The sequence below is a fragment of the Nesoenas mayeri genome (assembly GCF_963082525.1).
Source record: "Nesoenas mayeri genome assembly, chromosome: 19".
In the NCBI taxonomy this organism is placed as follows: domain Eukaryota; kingdom Metazoa; phylum Chordata; class Aves; order Columbiformes; family Columbidae; genus Nesoenas; species Nesoenas mayeri.
Genome location: NC_137568.1, coordinates 9211622 through 9229621, shown reverse-complemented (window position 1 = coordinate 9229621; position 18000 = coordinate 9211622).

Below are 18000 nucleotides of genomic sequence, written 5' to 3'. Positions count from 1 at the left end.
TCCTCCCCACACAATGGGCTGGACTCTTCCCGCCTGGATGCTAAAGGAACAGCTATGTACCAACCACTGACAAATGTCTGAATGAAAGACTCTTTCCACTGTTCATCGCCAGGGTTTCCCCCCATTTGCCCAGCATGGGAATGGAGGGCAGGGCTTACACTCTACCCAAGCAGCTTGGGTCTGTCTTCCAGCGTGGATGGCAGATTCAAGCATCACTCCACAAGCTTTCTTTACAGCCATACAGCTTGGGTTTCCGTTCACATCAACACAAATGTCATCACCGTTTAGAGCGTGAAATCTCCTGCCTCTCTTCCCCAAGAGAGTTTGATAAGCCCCATTACCAGAAACTTTCTGCGGCACAGCTAAAGAGTGGATCAGGCCTTACCATATTCCCTGCTTAAAACTTATTGCTGTGGCCTTACCACCAGAGAGGCACCTCTAGATATTTTTAGAGGTAATATCTGCTAGCACAGGAATTACAGTGCATTAATCAGCAGAGAGACACATATTAACAGTCACAAGGTCAAAACACAACATCCATAATTCGCACCTCGTTGGGAGTTACTGAGAAAACAGAACACAGAGGAGCCATCACAAGATCTGCCATCTCTACGGGCGCGGAGGTTCGCACCTCCCCAGAACACGCCAGGGAAAATGTACTTTCTCAGATGGACCAAATCCTCATGAACAGCAAAACTCAGCAGGGGCTCTACGGGTACGTTGAGTCCCTAGAAGGTAACGCATCGGTTTGCAAGGCCACATGTCCAGTCATGAAAGTTATAAGTTGATTGGTCATACAGATGGTCAGATTCACTTTCCTGAGCTATCTAGATTGTTCCTCAAGAAGTTCATAACCTGAGCCCACCCTAACCAGCCCCTTCTTCCAGAGCTTCCTCCGCTGGGTACAAGTTATGGGCAAGGAGGCACCGGGGTAAGTCAAGACTTCCCGCACTGCTGGCACAGACATCAACAGCACCAACCAGCTGCAACCTCAGAGCAGTGGACCAAGGGAAGGGATCATTCAGGTCTCACCACTGCTGAGCAGGACAACCCTACCAGACGAGTGGATTAAGCAGGATAACTCAGTTCCCCTCCAAAGAATGCCCCAGGCGCAGCTGCTCAGGGAGGGAACTGCTGGGGGATGCAAATCAACACTCACCACCATCTAAAGAAGAAAACGGTGCCATTATTTGTCTACAAAATGCTTGATCACTACAAGGATTCAGATGAAATTAAGTCACCCAGAGCTGGTTGATGGTTCAGTCAGGTGCACTGGGCTTAGGTCCAGAAGGGGGTTTATACATATGCAGGATGACTTTCTGCCAGAGTGGTTGACCCTTTCTTCTCCGAACACCCTGGACCACCAGCAGCTCTGCTGGCATCCCCACCAAGGCTCTTACCGGCACACCAAAGCGCACAGCAAAATGAAGAAAGCCTCTCACACCCTGAAAACATTTGTGAACCCGCTGCACAGCCAACAAAACATAACAAGGCAAAACAGACCAGCCAAAGCTCTTGGTCTCTTGTTTCTTACAACTTCAGGATTATCATCCTGAGCCAAAAAAGAAATCACAATAGAATCCAAGGCAAGATAACTGAGCATAAAAAGCATCCAGCGACTGTGGAGAAGCCACATCAACTGTTTGCTCTGCCACAAAGCTCCATGGTGACACTGGGTCTATCACAGAGGTAGGATCTGTTGCCTCTAACTTTACCTATGCAAAAACGAGGTGAACCTCTAAGCAAATCGACATCTACAGGCAGAAGGAGCACCTGGTATGGAGGTCAGCTCATCCCATCCAACTTGAACCGCTCTTCAGGGGTAGCCCATGGACTAAGTTAAATCAGAGGCCTAGATTTTTAGGCAGGTGTCCTTACCAAGAAAACTCATACCCTTATTCTCCTAAGCAGCTTCCCACATGCAAATTGGGAATAATCACACTTCCTTCCTTAGGCAGCAGTTGCACAAACAAAGGTTTCAAAGCCTGTAAGAACGTCTGATAGTGCAATAATGGGAACACGGAAATTGCGATAGACTCAGTTTAGCTTTCACTTCTTTACCCCAAAATTTGATTCATAACAAAAAAAAAAGCAGAAGCCAACATTTTTGCAAGTGACTTTGTCTGTTCAAGGTCCCCAGGACTCCTCACTAGACTTCCACTTCTGGACAACCAGGTGTAAGCTCTGAGGAACAGTGCCAGAGGTTGGCATGAGCAGCTCTCAATAAACCACTGTCCAAGAAAGCTTTAGGAGTGCACCACTATAAAGTCTCTGCTGTAAAACCAGAGAGTTCTTTCCACCTTCGAAGATGGAGTGTGTGCTTTAAAACTGCCCAAGGTCAATTTTACCAGGTTATTTCACAGATTAACTACATTAGAGTACTGATAATCTAGAATACACGCACTGTTACTTACTTAGTTGGAGCACATGAGGGCTAGCAAAAGACAGTCACAGACACCAGTGGTGTGTGGGCCAAGGCAGGAGAGGTCTCATTTCCACGCCAAAGCTGCATTAGCTCTTCAGCTAATTCCCACCAGCCGTGGCAGGACCAGCCGTGGACCCTCACCTGAGGTTACTGAAGAAATCAGCTGAACTGCGCCTATAACCAAGCACCTCCCCATCGCTCCCAGAGGGAAGATGTGATCTCTTGCCCACCCTGCTAAGGCTGGGTAAGCAGGATCTGAAGTGATGGCAGAGGAGCCAGGAAGGCCCCAGCACCCAAGTGCCCATGGGAAGATCGTATCATCACCGAATGCTGCTGCTGGGGCTGTCGCTGCCTCTCCTTTCTTGAGTCACAGGTTTCTTTCAGTCATTTTTTAACAAGTCAGACAAGCAGGTGGGGCTGCCCCTAAAATGTACAAAATGCAACCACAACAAAATTTTAGTGATTTAAGATTGAAACTGCCTTTATGTTGTTGGATGCCTGTATCTAGTGAAGTCCCACAAGGGTCGGTACTGGGACCAGTACTATTCAATATACTCATTGATGACTTGGATGAGGGAATAGAGTGACTGTCAGCGAGTTTGCTGGTGACTCCAAGCTGGGAGGAGTGGCTGACACTGGAAGCTGTGCTGCCATCCAGAGACCTGGACAGGCTGGAGAGTTGGGCGGGGAGAAATTTAAGGAAATATAATAAGGGCAGGTGTAGGGTGTTGTATCTGGGCAGGAACAACCCCAGGTTCCAGTGTAAGTTGGCGAATGACCCATTAGAGAGCAGCGTAGGGGAAAGGGACCTGGGGGTCCTGGGACAGCAGGGTGACCACGAGCCAGCACTGGGCCCTTGTGGCCAGGAAGCCAATGGTACCTGGGGTGGGTTAGAAGGAGGGTGATCAGTAGGTCAGAGAGACATCACAGATACATACAAGCTGATACATCACAGACTCATACAAGCTGAAGGTACTTGTAACTTATTCTGGGACTTTCTGTAAGCGAACATCTTCCCTGCTGCAAGGTTAGCGATGTGAACAGGCGGCTACGTTGAGACCATGACCAGCTTTATACCCGAGCAGCAACACTTAGGGGAAACTGAAACCACAACAGTGCGATAGTGTCCAGTGCAGAATTATCTGCAAACCTCCCTACCACCCATTCTGCAAACTGAGACTTCCTCTTGACTTATTTTTAAAATGTTCTTTTTTACAATTACCATTTTTCAGGACAAGATCTAGTGTATTCTTGACAAACAGATAACAGGGGAATTCCACTCACTGCCCCTTTAAAGCTGTGATGTATTTTGATGCCGAGAAATACAAACCTCTAAATTAGTCCCACCGAGCCATCACTGAGAACAGTTCCGATGGTACCTTCTCTTTCTCCAAAAAGACACTTATCTGTACGCAGCCCCAGTGACTCACTGCAGGCCCTTTCAATTGGAGATGTTCTTACCATTGGCAAGATGCTGCCTTCATCTCCAGCTAAAAACAAGGGCTGAGCTCTTCATCTCCATATTCCATTATTTTTAGCTGCTGTAATGCAATACTCTTGAACTGTTGAAGTACTGAGCTTCGGGAAGTCAAAGGCACAGGGAGGAATGTTGTTAGATTAAGGTCCATTACTTTTTGCAATGGTTTCTGCAGGAAACTGCAAAAGACTCATTCCTGGAGATGCTGAAGGACAAGCTTCAAACTGAAGCCCTGCTCTGCTGGGGGTGGGAAATGGGATAAGCTCCATTACAGAAACGCTGCTGTAAAGAGGAGACCTATCTGTGCCCATGTCCTTGAAGACAGAACAAGCAAAACCAGACTCAAACTGAATGGCAGAGGGACAGTGGTCCCTGCCGTAAGGCCAGGGAGACCTTCAGCAGCCCTGCCAGTCCTGATGACCCTTCCAATCTGCCCTCCTTGTCCCCATTGCCTTGACAGTCCTCCTGCCTCCAGGCAGAGGAGCAGCTACAGAGGTCTGTGGGAATTTCCTGGACTTCACTATTGCAAAGTACATCTTGATGCTGAACAATAACTTCTTGAAAAAAAAATCCAGCCCTACCCTGTGCTTCTTTTCCTCTCCCCTCCATCAATGCTTTGCTCACCTTAGAACCACAGAATCATTTTGGCTGGAAGAGACCCTTAAAATCATTCAGTCCAACCATTAGCCCAACACCAGCACTAACCCACGTCCCTGAGAACCTCATCTCCATGCCTGTTCAACCCCTCCAGGGTCTGACACCCCAGACTAAGGCTGGCAGGTTTCTGCAGCCCGTGCTTTGCTTTCTGGCCAGGAGCACGAAGCCAAGCCCGTCTCCTCTCCTCTGGCTTTCATCAGCAATAGCACCTCTGCCGCCAGCATCACCTCCCTGGCACCCAAACCCTGCTCTCGCCCAGCCTGCGATGGGTGCAGAGAGACAGCCCAGGACACCAGCAACCCCAGCCCATCCACAACCAGTCCATGGGTGTGTGGCTTTGGCAAAACTCAACCAGGGTAAGAAAACTCTCTATCTTTCTTCTCAAAAGACAGCAGAAATGACACATGGCTGATCTGAGTAAAAAAAGACCAGTTATACATACTTGCTTTTCAGAGAGAAACTGTACTTCTTCCTGGCACCAACTATGAAAACCCCTCACCACATGATGCAAGAGTTAATTTTAACTTGTATCAGTCTTTATCACAGCAGTGAAGGTTAAAGTTTTGTCCAGTATCAGAGTCCATTACAAGCCCAGTGTCAAGTTAAGCCCCAAGAAGATTTAGGCTGGAGGTAGCGGTGGTGGTTGGCAGAGTCGTGCTGGGTGCCGGATGCCGTCAGCCCTATGTCACGGAAACTCCAGGGAAGGTGGAAGTTCAGCAGAGAAGTGGCTGTGTGTCACAGGAGACAACCAAGGGGAAAAACCACCAAAACAAAAGCAGCAAATGCATAATTTAGAGAAAAAAAAAGGTGCTTCCCAAAATAAAGGCAGCAGCCCAAGCTGTCCCTGCTAAGAAGGAAGTGAATGACACAACAGTGTCAAATGGTTCCTCCCAACACTCCCTGGGGTGGCTGCTCATCCTGGTGGGACAGACCGAAAGGAGACATCTCCGTGGGAAGGGTCTTACGGCCACTCATGTGGGGCAAAGGGGACAAGACTCCAGGTGTTCCCATGCTCAGCAGGAGACACCCTCCCAAAAGCATGTGGGACAGCTGGGGATGAGGTCCATGCTGAGCTCCTTCCCAAGCTGAAGGCTTCACTATGGCTAAAGACACTGGGTTCCTTACCAAGCTGAGGATGCTGCAACAAAGCCCTCAGCTTGGGAGGGAGCCCAGCACCAACCACCTCTGGGTACAGACCTCAACCCCAGCTCTCCTACACACTTCCTATGATGGTTGCTGCGTGCATTTGGCTTCTTTGGACATGGCCCTCGAGGAAAATCCATTTTTACTGTGCAAGAATACACGTGGGTGGCACTATCATATTTAGGATAGCATCAAACACAAAGGGAAACAGTGACATCATGAAAAATTCTCATCAGCTATTCTTTGTTCCACTGACTTTCTAGTGCCTCTCCAAACTCTTCCTAAGACTTCCTGACTGACCCCCCCCCAAAATATATGTCATGTTGCTCCCTACTCCACAGGGTTGGGTTCTGGATTGGTTTTTATGGTGTCTTTTTTTTTGTTTTTGGGTCTGTCACTCCCCCATCCCCTTTTTTTTCCTATTGCCAAATCATCTTTTAGCCTCAACAGGGCCAGGGACCATCTCCATTCTGCACCCGAGCGGAGTGGCACAGAGCACACACAAACAAGGGGCCCTCCCAGAGGGGACCCCGACCCGCTGCCCCGCAGCTCCCTTGCACTGAAGGACAGCGAGAGCTGATGCTAATTCCTTCAGCCTCTTCAGAAAAACAAGTTTACACGGGAGATTTCAATTGGCTCTGTCTCTCTGCTTAACTACTCCAGCTGTGAAACAAAGTGAGTGAGAGACAAAGCGCTACAAACAAGCGGCATGACCATTTCAGAGGGCTTTTTGTGAGCTTTAATGCCAAACCCACTAAATAGATTAACTTACAGCATAAACAAGCAAGTAAATCTTTCCCCCAAGGCCTTGTGTATCCAAAGGAAGCTTTAGAAGTTGCTTCCTGCCATTGTGGAGGCCCTGCTGGGAACCCAGGAGCCTTTTCAGTCCCTGGCTTGGTTGCCCAAAACCTTCAATTCCCTCCCAGCACCGCTGGCTGCAGCACCACAACAGACACATGATGGCAAGGACAGGTTTTGCTGTTCCCCATCACTCTCAGGCCAAGGAACTGGGATTCATGTGCTTCCAGAGCTCATAGAAGGGTGTGAGCCCGTCTTTGACCAGACTACTCATTACAGCCGCAGAACCACCATCATAATCAACAAGAAGAAAGGAAGTCTCCAAACAAAGAGACAGACCAAGAAGGGGTGGGCATCCATCCAACAACAGGATGACCAGCAGTGGCCAACCCCACCATGTTGTTCAGCTCCCAAACATCTTTAAAAAGCCCACAGCGCTGAAATATCACAGCAGCATCCGCACTTGCCATTGGGCACAAAACCTTTCCAAGCCTCTGGGAAGAAGCAGGCTCAAGCTGTGCTGGAGGCCACCACTGCAACCCAGATGTGCCAAACCCTGCAGATGTGGAGACAGGCAGGCTGCACAAAGGGAAGATGCTGGGGCTGGAGAGCTCAGGGCCATCCCAACACAACAAGCAAGGTTCAAGCTCCATGGCTGAGGGCAAGACCCTGAGCTGGACCATCCTTGGCCCCAAAAGCCATGGAGAAGACAAGCTGAAAGGTATCCTCTTCACATGAAGACCCTACCCACAACTATCCATCCTTTCTTCTTGGCACAGTGATTACAGTTTGGCAGCTACAAGGGACACTGAGAGCACCCCATCCCTAAAGTACCTCCAGCCAGGTTGGCACAGCCCCATGGCTGGTCTCCCACATGTGCAGCAAGTCCCCAGATCCCTCCAGTCACACATCACAGGAGCAAGGGGTGTAACAGTTCAAGCAGCAATGTAGCCTGAATCCCGTCCAGCCCCCGGTCCCTCCCATGATGGGCAGGAGCATCACGGCAGATGGGGCTGGTCCTTTGGCTCAGATCTTCACTAAGAGCCAAGGAGGCACGACAGTGACTGCAGGTGCCCAGCTTCTGCAGAGTCGAAGGCTACTCCCAGCATCCTAGAGCATCCTGCTCGTGGTAGTGTTCTGGTTGGACACCACAGGGAGCAGGTGGGGCGCCTTAAATACCTGCCAGCCTGTCATCACTTCTAAACCCAAAGCCACAATCCAGCAGCTCAGGGCACACCATGAAGGAGGTCCCCCAGGCTCTAGATGTGCCCTGCACTGGCGAAAGTGGGTTTAGACCCACGTAGCCATTCCTTCACACCACCCAACTTCCCTAAAGGCTCAGACATCCACTGGCTTCCAGACCAGATCAACCTGGGAACAATTTGTGGTTAATGACCAGTCCTTTGGGCAACTTAGGCTTCTGGGCTTTGATTGCAATCCAGTTAATTGATCTGCGGAGGCAAACGTCAAGCAGGAACCCCCTCAGACAAGCAGGATTCACGCACACGGATGAGGAGCAGCAGGGATGTAGCCAAGCCAGGGTCTGCAAGGCTGGACTTTGCTGGGTCAGACTGCAAAGCCTCCACACCCAGGAGCTGCTGTATCTCCGTCACGCAGCCGCAGGAGGTGGGAGGTTGCACATGGCGTGTGTACCGATGTGCAAGGTTTAATAACACAAAGACACCGAGAATGAAGAAACATTTCTGAAGTTTCACATGTACAGAGTGCCAGAAACAATGAGAAAAGGGAAATGCCACCTGAAAGGATGAGAGCTTGTTTGCAGAGAAGCCTCTGAGCCCTGGGTTTAAATAGACATAGAGCGATGGGGGAAGCAGCTGAAAGGGGAAGCATTTCATCCTAATTTGAGACAACAAAGAATGGGCCTTTGTGGAAGGGATGAAAAACACTTTGGCAAGCTCAAGACAACACCATCTTTCCTAAAGCGTGCACACACCAGCTGTACATCCATCCACACAACACTGCATCGCAACAGACTTTAACACAATATTGAAAATATCTTGATGTTACAGCTCAAACCCCTCCAACATAGGATAAAAAAAGGTGATGAATTCCCTGCCACAGCAGCTGCTAAAGACAGTCATGAGATGGGTTTGAAGCCGAGCCTTTCCTGCAGCGCCGGGCAGCTGTGAGCAGTGTGACCGAGGGACGGTGCTCCAGTGTGCCCTTCCATTCCCAGGCATCGCTTCTGCTTAAACCCACCCCAAAATAAGGACCAGCAGCATTTTAGGAGCTCTCAACTCAAGCACTGTGGGAAATTTGGGCAATGAAAGAAAGCATTTGAGGGAAAGTCAAGCCCCATTGCTGTCTCTGCAGCACTGAGAGTCACTAATAATTGTCCCAGCACTACAGGACCATGTCACCCAGCCAGGTAGCGTTTTCCCATTCCCCTTTCAACTCAGCAAGAGGCTCACGCTCACATCTGTCGGCTAAAAACATCTGCAGCCCTTTTCACTGCCCGGCACAGCTGGGCAGGGAGCGCTGGAGCCCACAGCTCCCCAGGCACACACCGGAGGGGTCAGCAGCCCCGTTCCGGGAACGCAGCGGCGCAGGTGGGAGCTGAACCTCACAGCTGCCCCGGCAGGAACCGGCCTCGGGGCTCTTCTTACCCGCACGAGACTGGAACCTAGGTGAACTCTCACACGTGGCAGGTTAAACACAGCAATCCCACTCGCAAGGAGAGGACATCCGAGATGAAAACAGCCAAGCCTCGAACACGGAACCCCGCCACGCTGCTTCCAAACAAACCGCGCTTCCCGTAGCATCGCGCTGCCTTCTCACTCGACGGAGCCACCTCTCTTCCAGCCACACACCTGCAAACTCAGCCGAGCATCTCCCGCGGTGCTGGGGAGGATCATCTGACCGCAAGCTGAAGTTGCCTTTATTTTTTAATTCTTTTCTGTTTTCTTTTCTATTTTTCTTTCCAGCAGCAGAGCTTGAAATCAGAGCTTAACAAGTCTGAAGGAGCTCATGCCTGGCCACTCATGTATTCCAGATGCACATGCTATAATCGCAGCTTGCCAAACAGGATATGAGGCGTAAGAAAATAAAGCATCTTATCTTCAAGCTTTTCCAAGAGGGTATTAGAAACAATGGAGAGGAAATACAAAATTAACACTAGAGAAGAGCAATTGGCAATGCCCCTCACAAGTCTGTTCTTCATTACAAGGCTGCCTATTCAGTAGCTTTCATTAGGAAAATCGCATCACAGAGCCATTCCCAACAGTGTCCCTATTTCCTAATTAAGCTCCACCAAAGAGCCACGTCTCTTACTTACCGCACAGAATACAATCACAACAATTACCATTTCATCGTGCTCTGGCTGCTGAAAACCCTGCAATTAAAGCATCCAAGGAGTCACACAGGCGCGTCATCAGGGAGACAAGTTCTCACGTCGTGCTAATTGGCGACCAAAGACGAGATCAGAAGAAACAGGAACACGGGCTTTTTGGCCTCTGTGCTGGGAAAGGCGCTCGGGAGCTGCAGCCGCCCCCCAGGCTCCCACCCGGTGCAGAGGGCTCAGTGCCCGCACTGGTGACAAGCCCTGGACACCCCTCCAGCCTGCAGTGCAGGACATTGTCACCAAATCCTCCTGCATGTCATGCCCAGAGGTCACCCGTAGACCCCCGATGATGGATTTGGATGGGTGTGACCCTCGCAAAGAAAAGGCTGGCAGTGGACTGGTGACAAAAATGTCCCCACACCACCTACAGCCATGACAGATAAGGCAAGGATAGGGAGTCCTGCGGTACCGAACCTCTTGGGGAAGCAGAAAGGAAATCTCGTAGAGAGGAGGGAAAGAGCGTGAACTGCAGCTCTGGAGCCTGGACTGCATCCCCGTTTTCCTCCATTATAGCCAGAGGTGACATTTCCAGCCCAAAACAACACCCTGGCTGAGCACAGCTGCAAAGCGCAGAGCTGCAGCAAGGGAGACCTGCCGGGCTGCAGCGCCATGCCCGCAGGGTGGGCACAGTTTCCATAGGAACCTCATCCCCCCTCCCCATTCTCTCACCTACTGCCCAGCACAAGTGCAAAGAGCTTATGGGAGCGGAGTTTGGATACAGCAGAAGCGTCCAATCACTCAAAACCAGCCTCAGGGCACCCACCTCAGTGGCTCTCCCCAAACAAACCCATGCGCAATTTTCCCCTTGCAAAAAAATAATGCAAAAGTGGGCAGCCCCATCGTGCCAGGAACAGCTCAGCAGTCACCCAAAAAGAGAAGTTGAAACTACCCCAGGTGAGCTGCAGCATAGCAAGGCCACTGCGGTCCCCATGCCACCGAGCGGGTGTCACAGCCCGGTCTCCGCTGCAGCCAGAGCGCTGTACCGACAGCACCACCACGTTCGGCATCCCTCTGCCCCGAGGCTGCTGCAGCACGGGGAGCACATGCTGCCCGAGCGGCAAACGGTACCTCTGCCAATGCTTTCAGCTGGGTTTAGCTCTTCTTTCTCAATGCAAAATTCACGTCTTCATTTTCACGTTCAGCAAAAGGCACCAAGTGACAAGTTTTGGGTTGCTTTTCTCCAAACTAGGGTGTCCTGATCTCCAGGGGGAAGGAGGGACTGGCCAGCTGCACCATCCTACAGCACCAGAGCTGCAGGTGAGGAGCCCCAGCCCGCCTCCCCAAATCAATGCATGCCAGCATTACAGCTTCCCCTCTGTATGAGCACCTCCAACACTTTTCATCCCCCTTGCTCTTGCTGGGGGCTGTGGAGCTGCAGGGAGCAGGGGAGCAATGGCCACACGATACCAGGGAAGGCAGACCAGTGGGCTCCCCGTTTCAGTCCGGCAGGACAACATCGTGAGGATGGAGTTGGCCTCGGACCAGACGCACCCCTGGCTCACAGTGCAGCATCCTGGGCTTCGTGCTGCCCAGAAACCCGCAGCGCATCGTCCAGCTCCACAGGACACGCCAGCCGTCCCCTGCACCCTCCAGCCTGGCACAGCCACTGCGACCGAGGGAGGCAACCACTGCAACCACCACCGCCAGGCTCTCGCTCTTTATCTTCTCATCTTTCTAGGTTTAAACTCTAATCTGAGCAACACCCAGAGCTTCAAAACAATTTGCAACCATGTTTTGGAAACCATTTGCAACTGCGTGCAAGTTTTTGTTCTGAACAAGAAAAGAAAAAAACAGACCCCTGCAGCAAACACAAAAATTAAAGCATTGATGACCTGCATATCCCTGGAGTTTGCAGGTTCTGCATCAAACCAAGATTTAGAAAACTCGTCTAAACGGGAAACCTAAATGAATTGCAGCTGTTCAGCAGCAGGGTGAGCAGCAGCAGCCTGCAGCTGCCTCAGCACAGCTTGGCTGCATTGAGAGCAGCAGCACTGAAAACAAACCATTAGCAAGGTTAACGGCTGGGGTAACAGCAGTGAGATGTTAATAAACACGGAAACAAAGGTCTGAAATCTCTTTTCTCCCGCTTTGGTTGGTGATTTGAATCAGCCTAGCCTTTTCCTCCCTGAGGGCTTACACCGTCCAAAACAGCTAAACATCCTTTTGGGGAGGTTGTTGCAGAAGTGAGTGCAGCGGGAGGCCCAGCTGGGTCTGGGCACCCTGCAGTCACCACTGGCCGCTAAACAGGAGCTGCTGGTGGCACCAGAAGGCCACAGAAGCACCTGATGGAAGATGCTTCTTTGCAGGCACAACTACCAGCCCAGGCTGGTGCACGAAGCAGCACAGGAACACCTCTGGACTGGTGGATGTCCACACTCTGATGCCGGAGGGATGACACGCTGCTGGGCTTGTCACATCCCAAACCACATCCTATTGTCAAAGCAGAGACCTCCGGGGGTTACACCTCCACCCTCTTGGACTGGGGGGACCCAGTCGAGGGTGACAGGCGCAATAGGTGACTTGTCCTGGCTGGGGGAGCTCCTGCTGCAGTGACACGAAGTGACTCACTGCCACCCCCGCCAGCGGCCCTGCCAAAACTCCAGGCGGGTGCTGGAGAGCCCCCGGGATTTCCCAGGGACCCAGGCACAGCGGGGTGTCCCCTGGGGCCCCACACCTGGGTCACAAGCGGCAGCTCCGTGGGGTGGTGTGGAGGCAAACAAGTCTGCAGTCCAGAAATGAGTCACAGCAGTGCGGCTCGGCCCCATCTGTGGGGTGACACCGGCTCCTTCTGGCCAGGGGTGCAGGGGGCCGGGGAACCCGCTGAGCTGCAAGGGGACCCAGAGGGAGACATGGTGCAGGGTGCCCCTTCCAACCTTGCAAGGGAAAGCCAGCACCCCGGGGCTGCTGACACCCCCGTAGGTGAGTTTAGCCCCCAGCTACATGGGACCCCCCCATGACACCAGGTTCATTTTCCCCCTGTTCCCTGGACACCCCGTTAATAAGTAGCCTTCCCAAAATTCCACAGCCCGCCCCGGGCACACGGGTGCAGAGCGCTCTCCCCCCGCACCGCCGGCTGCACAGGCTCCTCGCTTACACGGACACCCCGCTTATAAACAACCCCCCTGCTCACCCGCCTCCTCCACAGCCACAGGTATACAGACCCCCCTTCCCCCGCCTCATTTACACAGCCCCCACCCGGGAATACAGAACTTCCCGGTGACACGGCCACCCCCCGGTTCTCCCCACCTGCAGGGCCGCTGCCGCCGGGGCTCCCTGCCCATCCTCGGCGTGCCCCGCGGGGCTCCGCGCCGGGCTCTGCTCCGCTCCCTGCGGCGGGCGGCACCGGGCGGGCGGGGCTGCCGGCGGGACCCGCCCCACACGTGTGCGCAGACCGGCCCCGGGCACTGCCCGGCCCGCCCCCGGCCCGCCCTCATCCGTGCCCCCAGTACCCAGCCCGCGGCACCTGCGCGACTCCCAGCCCTGCTGCCGCCCTTCCCTGCGCCCTGCCACCCTCCATCCATCCCTCCATCCATCCCTCCATCCATCCTTCCATCCATCCTTCCCTCCCGCCCACCACCGTGCTGTTCATCTAGCTAGCCATCCGTTCAGACACCCGCCCTTCCATCCGTCCATCCTCACACCCATCTGTCCCCCCACCACTTTCCCATCCACTCTTCGCTCTTCCATTTGTCCACTCCTCCATCCTTCCCTCCCTCCTGCCATTCCTCTGTCCATCCACACATCCATCCCACCATCCTGCAATTCATCCATCTACCCTTCTCTCCATCAATCTCTCCTTCTCCTCCATCCATGCATCTTTCCAACCCTCCATCCACCACTCCATTCATCCATCTGTCCATCACTCCAGCCATCCACCTCGCCCTCCCTCTCCCATCCCTCTCTCCCTTCCTCCATGCCTCCATCCTGCGTATTTCGTGACCTTGTTTTCTTCCCTCCCTATGCATCCCTTCACCCCATCTCTGCTGGAAAAGCCCTCAGTAGCTTTCAACAAAGCCACCAACATCCTGAGCTGGGCAACACCAGGCTGGAGCCATGCTGCTGACTTCTGCTCTGGTGGCACTTGGGAATGGCCTTTTTCTTCTGCCTTCGAATTTGTTCCTGAGAAAGGGCCTGTGCCACCTCTATCGCTGGCAATACTCAACCCCCATGCCTTCCCGCTGGTTCGTCTGCCGCAGGGGGCTTGCGGCCACATCCAGCCCAGCTGATATCGCAGACAGGGGCAAGGATCTGCCTTTGGGTTTCTTTGCGGGTTTCGGTTTTTCAAAAGAGAGTGACTCTTGCTGCTGATGCTCTGAGATTCGAAAGCTGCTCAGGGGCCGAAATAGATGTGGGTTTCACAGTGAGATTCCAGTGAATTTTAAAAGAAAAAGCAAACCCAGTCAGAGCCAAAATTGTCTTTAATTGGTGACCCATTGAGACAACCACCTGCCATACAAGCCATGTAGGACGCCAGCGCTCAGAGCCAGCTGCCTCCTGCTCCGGGAGGGCTGGAGCATCACTCTGTACCCAGTCAAATCCCCACGGACAGGGGACGTGGACTCGACCTTCACCAGCCAAGTGGCTGCCAGCAATTGAGAAGAAATTATCTGGTGGTAAAAATAACAGGAAGAGGAAAGTCTCATGTCTATGTGTTTGTGACACTTGCTACAAGGCACTACCCTGCAAAATAGCCAAATGTTCGGGTGGAGCAGGCTTTGTGACACAGCATCCTCTGAGCTTGGGCTCTTCACGCCAGATTTAAAGGCTGGGTTCTGTCTTTGGGATGCCAACCTGAGCTTTCCCATCCCTTCTGCCCCATTCCCACCTCCTGGTTTCAGACCCAGCTTTTCAGGTGTATCCCTGAACCAGAGGACTTGGGATGTGTCAGAGGGCTAAATCTGGAGAGGCCAAACTTCTGCAGGTGTTGGGCCTGCAGCATGTCCCCTCCTGCCCCATACCCTCCGCACCTGCTGTGCTGTGAGCTGCTTGTTTTTCTACTCGGGGCACGCTGCAGCCTGAGGAAGTTACCAAAAATGGTGGCTTGGGGGCTCGTGCCGGCGGAAGGAAGCGGAGGAGCTCAGGGAGGTGCCGTGTCCCCGGCACCGCCAAGGAGGTTGCTGCAGCTTGCAGTGACAAGAGTGACAAACAGCAGGGTGGTGGCCACCAGGCTGGAGCAGCCGCCTCGGGGAAAGGGCTCCAGAGCAAAGGCATCTCCAAGGGCTGGTGACACCAGCGTGTGAACGGGAGCTCCTGGGAGCAGGGGGCTGCGCTGCTCCTTATCTTGGAGATGTTCTCATTTGGGTCCAGGACATCCTAGGGACACCGGTGCCACACTTCAGGGTGACAGCAGGACAGCGGGAAAGGATCCCAGGTGGCTTTTAGTGGCCACACGCAGAGCAGGGGAGGCAGCCCAAGTCACTCCCCACCACACGGCGGGGTTGCATTCAGTGTGGCTGTGGTGACACCGGCAGCAATGTCACACTGAAGGAGCGGTACCACCGAGCACGCCGGCAGCTCGCTGGGTGCATCTCAGCTCCGGAGCTCGGTTCCTTCCCCTGGAGCTGTCCCATCAGCCCCGCTGGGGAGGAGGAAGCTGAGGCTGCACCCTGACGACGCTCTTGTTCAGACCTTTGGGTTCTTGGTAGCGGGGTAAACACACCAGCCGCATGTGATGCGAAACACTGACCTGGGGTAACACCCTCTGCCAGAGAAACCACAGGGCCGGTGGCTGCGATGGGCGAGCTTCATACCAGAGACTGTCAGCACTGCTCCGCCTTCCTGTTCACCCTGCCTGCTTTGTCCTTCCACAGCTAATCTGTCAAGGTAAAAAGACCCAAATACCAAACTGCGAGTTCCAGCTAACTCAGCAGGAAAGCCCCTGCCGATGCAAATTCAGAGGGCAGAGATCAGGCAGCATTGTTGCTTCCAGGTGCCCAGGGGACAACACCTCTGCTCTGAAGGATGCTCAGCAGCCAATAAGGGGCTAGTGAGAAAGTATTTAAATATAAATGTAATTTTTCCACAAGAGACTCCAAAGCAACTCATGGAAACACTTGCCTGGGAGAAGAGCAAAATAATTGCTACATAAAGCCCCTTTGGTGATGGATAGTGATTTCCATAGAGAACATTCCTAAGCAAATCAGGTTTCCGAGGTATGCAAAGGGACTGGGGTACGTGAGGGCCAGCGGGCTGCAAACATTTCCCACAAGAGCAATCGTTCTGTTTCGGTCAAATCCTTCTTCATTTCCAGGAATGTGAACTCACAACCCCAAATCTCCTTTTTCTGACTTCTATTTTGGTTCCTCATCCTCCAAATCAGCACAAAGGCACCTCCTAGATGGCTGCTGGAGATGGGGCTTACCCCTAATGTGCAGGTGTGCTCAGGGTCATGTTTTCATTCCTCTCTACTCAACACTTTTCTGTATTTGTGCCACACACATACGCACTTCTCTGAACCAACAACACGTTGCTGAGTCAGGCTTAGCAGAGTGGAGTATATCCAACTTTCTATAATAAATACCTGGAAGACAGTTGTACTGTCTCAAATCTTGTAACATAGATTTCTCCTTAGAACACAGTATTTATAGGCCAAACATAAGAATATTGCTCATGGTGCGATGGCCATCAGTCAGGATATTTAGCGCGCCTAGGAACGTCCTGTTGACAAAAATGGTCAAAATCCAACTAGAAAAAGTCTGTGGGTAAAGACTCATTGCCCAGCTCATCGCTGAAGGGCTCAGCAACTCCCACTCTCCATCTCCACATCCTTCACAGCAAAATCAGGAGCGGCTTTAATGTTGTGAGATCTCAAACCAAGCACCTACCGCTCTCTGCAAATACATCTTTGGAAAGATGGTAGTTTGTTTTCCTTAACCCCCTCCAGAAGCAGTTCCCATCCAGCCGATGGATGGAGACTGAGGGACAGAAGGGATGGGGATGCTGCCCCAAGGGAGCTGTGGGTTTGGTGACCCCCCAGTGCTGCAGCGGCAAGAAAGCTCCTTTCACAGCCTCCCACCTCCCCAGGGATTTGCACAAGCACCAGCTCACCCCTCGCTGGGCTCCTCTCACATGCCGGGAGGCTGTGAGGCAAAGCTGACCCAGGGTAACCCCTCACACTGCTGCATTATCATAGAGTCGTAGAATGACAGAATGGTTTTGGTTGAAGGGACCTTCTCAGTGTCCCCAGTGCCCCCCTGCCATGAGCAGGGACATCTTCACCAGCTCAGGTTGCTCAGAGCCCCGTCCAGCCTGGCCTGGGATGTCTCCAGGGATGGTTCATCCACCACCTCTCTGGCCAACCTGGGCCAGGCTCTCACCACCCTCAGGGACAACAATTTCTTCCTCATTACCCCAGTTAATGCCCCTCACTCATCTGTCCCCTGACTAATCTGTCCCCTGTGTCTAAACAAGGGATGAGTGGCAGGCTCAGGATCCGAAAAGTGCCAAAAAATCCAACACAGGCTTCCTTCTTCATCCTCCACCAGCAGCTTTCCACTGGCTTTCTGCAAGCAGGCACTGTGTTTCTGCAGGAAGGCCGGTGGAAGGTCCCTCTCCCCGGGCAGCACCCCTGCAAATGCAGCCGTGCAGAGAAAATCTCCCTCTGCAGGCTGTGATCTCCCTTGGCCAGGTCAAATTCCCCCACACAGGTCCACAGCTGTCCTGAAACCTCTCCTCCCCTCCCAAATCCACCCCAGCCTGGTGCACTCCCCATGGATATGCTGCTGTCCAGAGACCTGGGCAGGACCCCAGCGGCATCACTTGGGATGCAGCAGGCAGAGGGATGCAGGACTCAGCTGAACATCGTCCAGGGAATGCGCAGGAGGGAGCAAAACGGGCTGACATCTCAGCCAGAGAGGTGCTGGGGTGTCCTTGCTGGACTCGGACCAGGCCACACACTGGAGATACAATAATTCAGCCCCCCCTAAAATGCCATAAAGCCAACATCTCCAGGCACAGGCCAAGGGCTGCAGACTGCAGCCAGCACAGCTCCCCCGGATGCTTTCACTGCTGTCTGGACTGGGGGTTTCCTAGATTTGAGGTGTTTAATTCTGTCCTTACATAGACATTGCATATGGCTCTGCCCGTGGCTGCAAAGGCTCTAGGTGTGCTTATTGTCCCTTTTCCCCACGTTCACATAAT